This window comes from Pseudophryne corroboree, chromosome 3 (genome assembly GCF_028390025.1).
Source record: "Pseudophryne corroboree isolate aPseCor3 chromosome 3, aPseCor3.hap2, whole genome shotgun sequence".
Taxonomy (NCBI): Eukaryota; Metazoa; Chordata; class Amphibia; order Anura; family Myobatrachidae; genus Pseudophryne; species Pseudophryne corroboree.
The window spans coordinates 674,337,613-674,349,005 of NC_086446.1; the positions used below are offsets into that span (position 1 = coordinate 674,337,613).

General features: G+C 50.8%; 2 pseudogenes; one reads left to right on the forward strand and one right to left on the reverse strand.

Annotated features, from left to right (window-relative positions):
* Positions 1-1,276: 1,276 nt before the first annotated feature.
* Positions 1,277-1,396, reverse strand: LOC134897600 (5S ribosomal RNA; annotated as a pseudogene).
* An 8,292-nt stretch (positions 1,397-9,688) lies between these two features.
* LOC134897919 (5S ribosomal RNA) lies at positions 9,689-9,808 on the forward strand (annotated as a pseudogene).
* The last annotated feature ends 1,585 nt before the right edge of the window (positions 9,809-11,393 follow it).

Genomic DNA, 11,393 nt, shown 5'->3' on the forward strand with positions numbered 1-11,393 from the left:
CAAGCAATCCTCATTGTCCCAGACTGGCCAAGGAGGGCATGGTATCCAGATCTTCAGGAATTACTCATAGGAAATCCCTGGCCTCTTCCTCTACGCGAGGACCTGTTACAGCAGGGGCCGTGCGTGTATCAAGACTTACCGTGGCTACGTTTGACGGCATGGCGGTTGAATGACAAATCCTAGCCCGAAAGGGTATTCCCAGTGAAGTCATTCCCACACTTATTCAGGCCAGGAAAGGAGTAACGTCTAAACATTAGTACCGTATTTGGAGAAAATATGTTTCTTGGTGTGAATCCAAGAAGGCTCCTACGGAAGAATTTCAGCTAGGACGTTTTCTCCATTTTCTACAAACAGGTGTGGATGCGGGCCTAAAGTTGGGCTCAATTAAGGTACAGATTTCAGCCTTATCGGTTTTCTTTCAAAAACAATTGGCCTCCCTTCCAGAAGTTCAGACTTTCGTGAAAGGTGTGTAGCACATCCAACCTCCATTTGTGCCCCCAGTGGCACCATGGGATCTTAATGTGGTGTTGAAGTTCCTTCAATCACATTGGTTTGAACCTTTACAGAAGGTGGGGTTGAAATTCCTCACTTGGAAAGTGGTCATTCTGTTGGCCTTGGCATCCACAAGGCGGGTGTCTGAGTTAGCGGCCTTGTCTCACAAGAGCCCTTATTTGATTTTCCATGAAAGCTTTTTTTGGGACCGCACTAGTCTTACATTGAATTTCTAATGACCTCTGGAAGACTGATTTATGACGCTAATTTGCGTTCTAGATACAGCAACCTAATGCATGTGAAAAATTATTTTTTTGCAAATATTCGTTGCTATCAGTGGTGCTCCCTAGAGTCAATGGGGGTATAAGCTAAGAAAAACCAACAAAAGAGAGTTGGAAAGTAGACTCTTGTGTGGGAGCACACAATTCAGAGGATTGAATGTGTGTTACTCAATACTGATAAAACATAATTTTATTAATTCATTATTAAAAAGATGACTATAGGAGTAAGTTATGAATAAGTAGTGTAGCTACGCGAAAATATAGCACTATATTCTATATAATTAAATTGGTTTTCAATACCACAGTGAGAACCGGAAATCAGGGTCTTTGGCCTCGTGGTTTTACTGAGATCATAATAGCAATTCTGTAAGATATATGACCGTCATTTATTCTACAGCAATCCTATTCAGGATTAGTTAGTCGTAGAGAATTAAATCATGAGTCATACAGAACCGAGTGCTAATTGGTATTATTAGGGATCACTCTAGATCGGGCAGAAGAATTTTTTGCAGTACCAGGGTGTTCCAGGGTGGTCTCCCATCCGAGTACTGACCCGGCCCTCCACTGCTTGGCTTCCAAGATCAGACGAGATCGGGCATCTCCAGCGGGGTATGTCCGCAATTTTAATCTGCCCGTTCAGTCAATCCCAATACCCGTATTGCCACAGTGATGATCTGAGTCAATCGTGTGTAAGATATCTGGATCTCATGTCCATAGAGATGAAATTCTGGCAATATTGATCATATACAGTAATTAAATACCAGGGCATCCACTATGCAAGTGGACAAAATTATGGTGAGAACAGTTAGCATATACAGGGATATCTATGCAATGGTATCCGCTTTCATAGCCGGAAAAGAATAGTAATAATAGGGCGACAATTATAGCAATCCTGTTGCTGTAATAATTATTGTGCAATCACAAATACATTAGCCCAAGATAATTTACATCACACGCACCAGAGCTATTTCTCACCGTCTGTGAGCCTCTGAATCCTGATGTATTGGAAAAAGAGATTGTAATTTATACATCATGTCAGAGAGGCTAGAGTGAAAAAAAGAGAGCAGCAAAAAAACACAGCTGAGGATATTCTTTGATATCCACAGTGGAAGACAATGCACCCAGTTAAGTAGCAATTTGCTGCAGAGTTAGAACCAATATATAGCTGGGAAATTCTATGTACAATTATCGGCCGTACTGAAAATTATATCCTGGTTTGTTCCCAATGCCTATTTGGTACCATTCAGGTTCAAAAAACCTCTTGGAGCAAATAAGAGTATCTATGAATGCTCAATAATGCTCATAGAGCTATAAGATTGAAGCCGTCACTGGTAGGCATGTAAGGACAGTACATAAATTTGCTTCCACAGTATGCTGTTAATACACATAGGCAGCATCTATGTGTTTGAAAAGAAATAATAATAATAAATAGCTTGTTAAGGCTGAAAAAAAAATGCACAAAAGGAGAGAGAGTGTTTATGGTGTATAAGGTATGTGTTAATACGATACCAGTCCCACAAAGTGCTGCCTATGGAGGATTGCCGCTGGTGAGTCCTGTAGGTAACGAGGCTCCAGAGGTGTAGTGTAACTGAAGCCGCGTGCTGACTTCAGTGCGGGAGGTGTGAAGAAATCGTCGGCTATTTGGTGCTGCTGGCTTCCACATGTAGCTGCTACTCTCCGGAGTGATGCAGCGCGTGATCGCGGTGTATCTCCCTGCTCCCGGCGGCTTGCCGCGTTGCCCGGGTAACTGTCCTTGAGTTCCGGTTTGATGCGATCACGTGTGCGCACCACGTGACCGCAGGAGTGACGTACGTTTCGCAGTGTAGCTTGATCACAGAACGTAGTGTGATCAGTAAGAGCTTCTTATTTAAGGACGGTGCTAGACGTTGATTGGGTATTAAATTATGATAAGCTAATTAACCTTAAAAAACTTTAACTAATTAGATCATAATACATGATACTCTATTCCTCTATCTTCAATATGTATATTTATTAATCATAATAATTAAAATTACAATAATGCTAAATATTTAATCTATTATCGAATTGGCATATATTATTATCTATTACATTTACCAAAATATGTCAATTAATTGGTACATATATTGGTGTGCAGATTATCTGGCTTTTTCCTTACTCTGACTGATGTCCTATACAGACCAGAGGATAGGCTAAGAAAAGTGTCCATCATAATTTAATACCCAATCAACGTCTAGCACCGTCCTTAAATAAGAAGCTCTTACTGATCACACTACGTTCTGTGATCAAACTACACTGCGAAATGTACGTCACTCCTGCGGTCACGTGGTGCGCACACGTGATCGCATCAAACCGGACCTCAAGGACAGTTACCCGGGCAACGGCGGCAAGCCGCCGGGAGCAGGGAGATACACCGCGATCACACGCTGCATCACTCCGGAGAGTAGCAGCTACATGTGGAAGCCAGCAGCACCAAATAGCCGACGATTTCTTCACACCTCCCGCACTGAAGTCAGCACGCGGCTTCAGTTACACAGTGTGAGAGGTGCGGCTGCGGGGTGCGTGTGGTGCCTGCTGCCGTGCAGGTGTAGACTCTGTACTCACCAGGCACCGCTCTCTCTCACCTTTAGGTACCGGAACATTAAACGGACCTGGCAACTCTTCCGTCAGACCCGGACACGACGACCTAGGAGGAAAGAGATTGCTGAGTGCCGTCCTCCTACCTGTGGACCGAAATGCCCTCCGACCTCTAGAAAAATAGCGCTTTCGGGCTAGGTGGGGGTCATCATTGGCGTCCGCCTCAGAGCCCGAATTTCACCTATCGGCACTTTCGCACCAGGTGGAAATTCCGCCTTGCACAGCCGTGCAAGGCTCACCGTTGCCCTGAAGGAAGGGAGATAGAAAGAAACACAACCATACACTCAGACCGTGGTTACTCACCGTCTTACACTCCGGTACTCCGATCTTCTCCAGTACAGGTCCCTGTAAGGAGGCAAAAGAAAGAAACAGCCGTGCAGGGCCTAACTAGACCTAGTGTCACACCTTATACTAACTATAACGGCAGAGCCCTCAAACTAGCTCTGTGGGTGTGGTGCGACATAACTATGCACAAACATTATAACAGCAATTCGCCCTGCACGGTAACAACACACATCGGAAATACAATATAAAACGGTGCTGTCCCTTTTTAATCCCTATCTGCCGCTGGAAAGGGGTGGGCACCGCACGGCCCACCCACCTCCTGCGCCTTCCCTCATGTGGGCCTCAGCTCTGCCTTCCTAAATACCTCGAGGTGGCCTGGGCCTAGTGCCCAGGGCCACCTGTACTCACCTCGGGGGCTCTTATTCACTGGGCCTAGCGCCCCCTAACTGCACACAGGCCGGAGGCCTGACTTCACCCACGGGCCTAGCGCCCGCCTAACTTGCTGCCCGTTGGGTGACCTGGGCCTTGTGCCCAAGGTCACCTTAATGTATCCCTAATTGGCCACAAATACACTAGGGCCTACTGCCCTCTAACGTCCCCACAGGCCTATTGCCTGATTTGCCCCCGGGCCTAGTGCCCGCCTAACTGCGCACAGGGATAGGGTGGCTTGGGCCTAATGCCCAAACCACCTAATCAAATATTGGCCCCCAAACCTCCTATCTGCGCAACAGGCCTAGTGCCTGAATTGTGCCCTCGGGCCTAATGCCCGTCCCTGGTGGTCGAGGGAGGAAGAGGGGAGGGGGCGAAGTTGCCTCACTGAGGCCTCACCTGCTCCAGGGATCTTCGGTGCCCTCTTCGGCCGCTGGCCCGTCCTGGCCAGCGGCGCCGCCGTCGCCTCGCCACGTCCAGCCGCCGCTGGACATCCTCCTGCCGCCGGACGTCTTCAGGCCTCTTCCGCGGCCACCCGAACTCCGACCGCGACGACTTCTTCTGGCTCCTCCGTGCGGCGTCTTCTTTCTTCTCCCGCCCATCTTCTTTCTTCGCGCTCTTCCGCGCGCGCGGTCTCTTCGGCTCCCGCCCGGCGTCGGACGTCAGACGCCGGGGGCGGGGCCTATGACGCGGCGAGCGCCGATTGGCTCGCCGCGTCACTCTCCGATTGGCTGCCGCTCCGGGAGCCGCGATTGGCTCCCGGAGGGCGCCAAGATTTAAATCCTCCTGCAGCCTCCTGTCCGGTGCAGGGAAAAGGGTAATCCCTGCACCGGACACCCGCCGCCACGCACCAAGCGCTGGGGACAGACAAGCTGCCCCAGCGCTGTCCCCAGCTAGGGACCACAACATGGATGTGCCCACAGGGCACATCCTTACATTTACCCCCCCCCCCCTTTTTCCTTTGTAGTCCCTACAAAGTTCCTCACGACTTCCATTGTCCGCGGGTCAGGGAATTCCGAGGTCCCTCCGGCGAGGTTGTGTTCGAGGGCCCAGCCTGGACCGGCCGTGACCCCACACCCTTCCTCCTCCAGCTCCGGGTTCCTCTTACGTCCTGACCTCCATCGGCGGATCCTCTGGGGGAGTGGCATCTCCTCACGGTCGCTTGACGTTGGCCACCAAGGGGAATCTTCCTCCACGGGGACAACAGTCACCCACTCTTGGCCTCCGATATCGTCTGTGGCTTCGTCCCTGTCTTCCGGGTGTGGTATGGACCACCACCCAACAGCGGAATCCTCCGGGGCATCCGTTTCCTCCCGGGCAACAGCCACCACATGTCGCAGTTCCTCGTGGGGCATCTCCAAAGGTCCTGTGTCTTCCTCTGGAACGGGTCCTCCCACGGCATCGCGATCCTCTCCCCGTACGTCCGTCCATTTCGGCACTCCCGGCAGGTATTCTTGCTCCAGGACTATCTCCTCCTCTTCACGGAGGGCATTCAACTGGGAGCATGACTTCACCCGATCCTGCCAGTCACTCTCGTCGGCGCTTCCGATGCCAGAGTCGTCCTCCATCTGTTCTGGGAGGGATTCGTTGGCGGACAGCTCACCGTAGTCAGAGTCTTCCTCCGATATCTGGACTGGGGTATTATTTTCCTCCTCAGCGTACTTAGTCCTTTCCGCTGGCACCTCTGTTTCCTCAGCGTACTCCTTCGCTTCCGCTGGCATCTCTTCTTCCTCAGCGTACTCCTTCGCTTCCGCTGGCATCGTGACTTCCTCAGCGTACTCCTTTGCTTCCGCTGGCATCTTTTGGTACCCAGGACACTCCTGTTCCGCACGTCCTGGACGTGGACGGTTCCATCGCGGGGAGATTCCGGACGTCTCCGTCACTGGGTCTTCACGCTTTTCTTCGCAGCGTGGTCTCTTCACCTCCCAGTCGTCCACCTCCGCCTCATGCGGGAAAGGATTCTGCCTTACTGGGGTCACTTTCCTGGGACAGAGTAGGTCCGCGGCATCTTCCCAGGGGCACTCACTGGCCGCATGTCCTGGTCGCCGACACTTCCAACAAGGGAGGGCCACTGCCACCTTCTCCAAGACGGGTTCCTGGTCCACCTCCTTCACTGGGGAATCTTCACCCGTTGGTTCCGGCTCAGAGGAAATGGGCACCTGCGAATTAACTTCAAGCAAGGCCTTCCGCTCCATTTCCCTGGTTTCCTCCTCCCATCTCTGGGCGCGACCATCCGCAATCATCCGGTCTTCATCCCACGGACAATCGGGAAGCGCATGTCCTCTCGCCTCGCAGAGCGCACACACAGGCTCTGCAGCCACCCGGTCCCAAAGCTGCTGACGAGACTCCGTCATCTGCTTCACCGTGGCCTCGTAGTCCGTCCTGTCTTCCGTCCATGGGCATTCCAGGAGCCGATGTCGGGGATCTCCACAGCTTTCACACCGGGAATCAACCTCGTCTTCGCTCGACTCTTCGTCCCAGGGACAACTGTTGTGCTCATGCCCGTAGTTTCCGCAGAGCAAACACCAGGACTCCTTCTTCGCTTGGCCCTTCTGACGTCTTCGGTCCGCTTCCTGGACCACCTTCTTTGGGGACGTCTCTCGCCACGTACACTCGTCGGCAAAGTGCCCCGCTTGCAGACATCTCTTGCAGGGCGTCACATCGGCTTTCTTGCGCCCCTTCTCCCGGCGCTCTTCTTTTCCACGCTGGACCGACCGCTGCACCATCTTCAGGATGTCTGCCCCTGACACCGTCACCCAGTCGCTCTGGTCCGCACACGTCCGGGGGTGAGTCTTCTCCGGAACCGTCCGCAGGGAGGTCTTCTTGGTGGCGTTCCACATCGTGTCCGTGATCCGGTCTCTTTTATCCTGCCGACTACGCCAAGTGTGAGAGGTGCGGCTGCGGGGTGCGTGTGGTGCCTGCTGCCGTGCAGGTGTAGACTCTGTACTCACCAGGCACCGCTCTCTCTCACCTTCAGGTACCGGAACATTCAACGGACCTGGCAACTCTTCCGTCGGACCCGGACACGACGACCTAGGAGGAAAGAGATTGCTGAGTGCCGTCCTCCTACTTGTGGACCGAAACGCCCTCCGACCTCTAGAAAAATAGCGCTTTCGGGCTAGGTGGGGGTCATCATTGGCGTCCGCCTCAGAGCCCGAATTTCACCTATCGGCACTTTCGCACCAGGTGGAAATTCCGCCTTGCACAGCCGTGCAAGGCTCACCGTTGCCCTGAAGGAAGGGAGATAGAAAGAAACACAACCATACACTCAGACCGTGGTTACTCACCGTCTTACACTCCGGTACTCCGATCTTCTCCAGTACAGGTCCCTGTAAGGAGGCAAAAGAAAGAAACAGCCGTGCAGGGCCTAACTAGACCTAGTGTCACACCTTATACTAACTATAACGGCAGAGCCCTCAAACTAGCTCTGTGGGTGTGGTGCGACATAACTATGCACAAACATTATAACAGCAATTCGCCCTGCACGGTAACAACACACATCGGAAATACAATATAAAACGGTGCTGTCCCTTTTTAATCCCTATCTGCCGCTGGAAGGGGGTGGGCACCGCACGGCCCACCCACCTCCTGCGCCTTCCCTCATGTGGGCCTCAGCTCTGCCTTCCTAAATACCTCGAGGTGGCCTGGGCCTAGTGCCCAGGGCCACCTGTACTCACCTCGGGGGCTCTTATTCACTGGGCCTAGCGCCCCCTAACTGCACACAGGCCGGAGGCCTGACTTCACCCACGGGCCTAGCGCCCGCCTAACTTGCTGCCCGTTGGGTGACCTGGGCCTTGTGCCCAAGGTCACCTTAATGTATCCCTAATTGGCCACAAATACACTAGGGCCTACTGCCCTCTAACGTCCCCACAGGCCTATTGCCTGATTTGCCCCCGGGCCTAGTGCCCGCCTAACTGGGCACAGGGATAGGGTGGCTTGGGCCTAATGCTCAAACCACCTAATCAAATATTGGCCCCCAAACCTCCTATCTGCGCAACAGGCCTAGTGCCTGAATTGTGCCCTCGGGCCTAATGCCCGTCCCTGGTGGTCGAGGGAGGAAGAGGGGAGGGGGCGAAGTTGCCTCACTGAGGCCTCACCTGCTCCAGGGATCTTCGGTGCCCTCTTCGGCCGCTGGCCCGTCCTGGCCAGCGGCGCCGCCGTCGCCTCGCCGCGTCCAGCCGCCGCTGGACATCCTCCTGCCGCCAGACGTCTTCAGGCCTCTTCCGCGGCCACCCGAACTCCGACCGCGACGACTTCTTCTGGCTCCTCCGTGCGGCGTCTTCTTTCTTCTCCCGCCCGTCTTCTTTCTTCGCGCTCTTCCGCGCGCGCGGTCTCTTCGGCTCCTGCCCGGCGTCTAACGTCAGACGCCGGGGGCGGGGCCTATGACGCGGCGAGCGCCGATTGGCTCGCCGCGTCACTCTCCGATTGGCTGCCGCTCCGGGAGCCGCGATTGGCTCCCGGAGGGCGCCAAGATTTAAATCCTCCTGCAGCCTCCTGTCCGGTGCAGGGAAAAGGGTAATCCCTGCACCGGACACCCGCCGCCACGCACCAAGCGCTGGGGACAGACAAGCTGCCCCAGCTAGGGACCACAACATGGATGTGCCCACAGGGCACATCCTTACACACTACACCTCTGGAGCCTCGTTACCTACAGGACTCACCAGCGGCAATCCTCCATAGGCAGCACTTTGTGGGACTGGTATCGTATTAACACATACCTTATACACCATAAACACTCTCTCTCCTTTTGTGCATTTTTTTTTCAGCCTTAACAAGCTATTTATTATTATTATTTCTTTTCAAACACATAGATGCTGCCTATGTGTATTAACAGCATACTGTGGAAGCAAATTTATGTACTGTCCTTACATGCCTACCAGTGACAGCTTCAATCTTATAGCTCTATGAGCATTATTGAGCATTCATAGATACTCTTATTTGCTCCAAGAGGTTTTTTGAACCTGAATGGTACCAAATAGGCATTGGGAACAAACCAGGATATAATTTTCAGTACGGCCGATAATTGTACAAAGAATTTCCCAGCTATATATTGGTTCTAACTCTGCAGCAAATTGCTACTTAACTGGGTGCATTGTCTTCCACTGTGGATATCAAAGAATATCCTCAGCTGTGTTTTTTTGCTGCTCTCTTTTTTTCACTCTAGCCTCTCTGGCATGATGTATAAATTACAATCTCTTTTTCCAATACATCAGGATTCAGAGGCTCACAGACGGTGAGAAATAGCTCTGGTGCGTGTGATATAAATTATCTTGGGCTAATGTATTTGTGATTGCACAATAATTATTACAGCAACAGGATTGCTATAATTGTCGCCCTATTATTACTATTCTTTTCCGGCTATGAAAGCGGATACCATTGCATAGATATCCCTGTATATGCTAACTGTTCTCACCATAATTTTGTCCACTTGCATAGTGGATGCCCTGGTATTCAATTACTGTATATGATCAATATTGCCAGAATTTCATCTCTATGGACATGAGATTCAGATATCTTACACACGATTGACTCAGATCATCACTGTGGCAATACGGGTATTGGGATTGACTGAACGGGCAGATTAAAATTGTGGACATACCCCGCTGGAGATGCCCGATCTCGTCTGATCTTGGAAGCCAAGCAGTGGAGGGCCGGGTCAGTACTCGGATGGGAGACCACCCTGGAACACCCTGGTACTGCAAAAAATTCTTCTGCCCGATCTAGAGTGATCCCTAATAATACCAATTAGCACTCGGTTCTGTATGACTCATGATTTAATTCTCTACGACTAACTAATCCTGAATAGGATTGCTGTAGAATAAATGACGGTCATATATCTCACAGAATTGATATTATGATCTCAGTAAAACCACGAGGCCAAAGACACTAATTTCCGGTTCTCACTGTGGTATTGAAAACCAATTTAATTATATAGAATATAGTGCTATATTTTCGCGTAGCTACACTAACTTATTCATAACTTACTCCTATAGTCATCTTTTTAATAATTAATAAAATTATGTTTTATCAGTATTGAGTAACACACACTCAATTCTCTGAATTGTGTGCTCCCACACAAGTCTACTTTCCAACTCTCTTTTGTTGGTTTTTCTTATCTTTGATCTTCCATGAAGATAGAGCAGAGTTGAGGACTCGTCAGCAATTTCTGCCGAAGGTGGTTTCATCTTTCCACATGAACCTACCTATTGTGGTGCCAGTGGCTACTGACGCCTTAATTGAGTCAAGGTCTCTGGATGTGGTCAGAGCTTTGAAACTTTATGTCACCAGAACGGCTCAGGTTAGGAAAACGGAGGCTCTGTTTGTCCTGTATGCTCCCAACAAGATTGGGTGTCCTGCTTCCAAGCAGACCATTGCACGCTGGATCTGTAATACGATTCAGCATGCTCATTCCACGGCTGGATTGCCGTTACTGAAATCGGTGAAGGCCTATTCTACTAGAAAGGTGGGCTCGTCCTGGGCGTCTACCCGGGGGGTCTCGGCATTGCAACTTTGCCGAGCAGCTACTTGGTCGGGTTCAAACACTTTTGCAAAGTTTTACAAGTTTGATACCCTGGCCGATGATGACCTCAAGTTTGGTCAATCGGTGCTGCAGAGTCATCCGCACTCTCCCGCCCGTTTTAGAACTTTGGTATAACCCCATGGTTCTAATGGTGACCCCAGCATCCTCTAGGACGTATGAGAAAATGGGATTTTAATACCTACCGGTAAATCCTTTTCTCTTAGTCCGTAGAGGATGCTGGGCACCCGTCCTAGTGCGTACTGTATCTGCAGTTATTAGTTGTGGTTACACACATGTTGTGTTACATTTATAGTCAGCCTGTTGCCGAAATTGTTCATGCCGTTGGCTTGTGTTCTGTTGAATGCCACGTTGTGCGGCATGCTTGAGGTGTGAGCTGGTATGAATCTCACCTTAGTTTAACAATAAATCCTTTCCTCAAAATGTCCATCTCCCTGGGCACAGTTCCTATAACTGGAGTCTGGAGGAGGGGCATAGAGTGAGGAGCCAGTTCACACCTTTTGAAAGTCTTAAAGTGCCCATGTCTCCTGTGGATCCCGTCTATACCCCATGGTTCTAATGGTGACCCTAGCATCCTCTACGGACTAAGAGAAAAGGATTTACTGGTAGGTATTAAAATCCCATTTTTTTAGTTCTCCCCTCACATGTGTCACTATACACCAATCATTCATATACATGGATGCCAAGTTAACACCTTGATCTCTTTGTCATGATCCTCATACCATTTCTGTACTATTTTTGCAATATGGCAG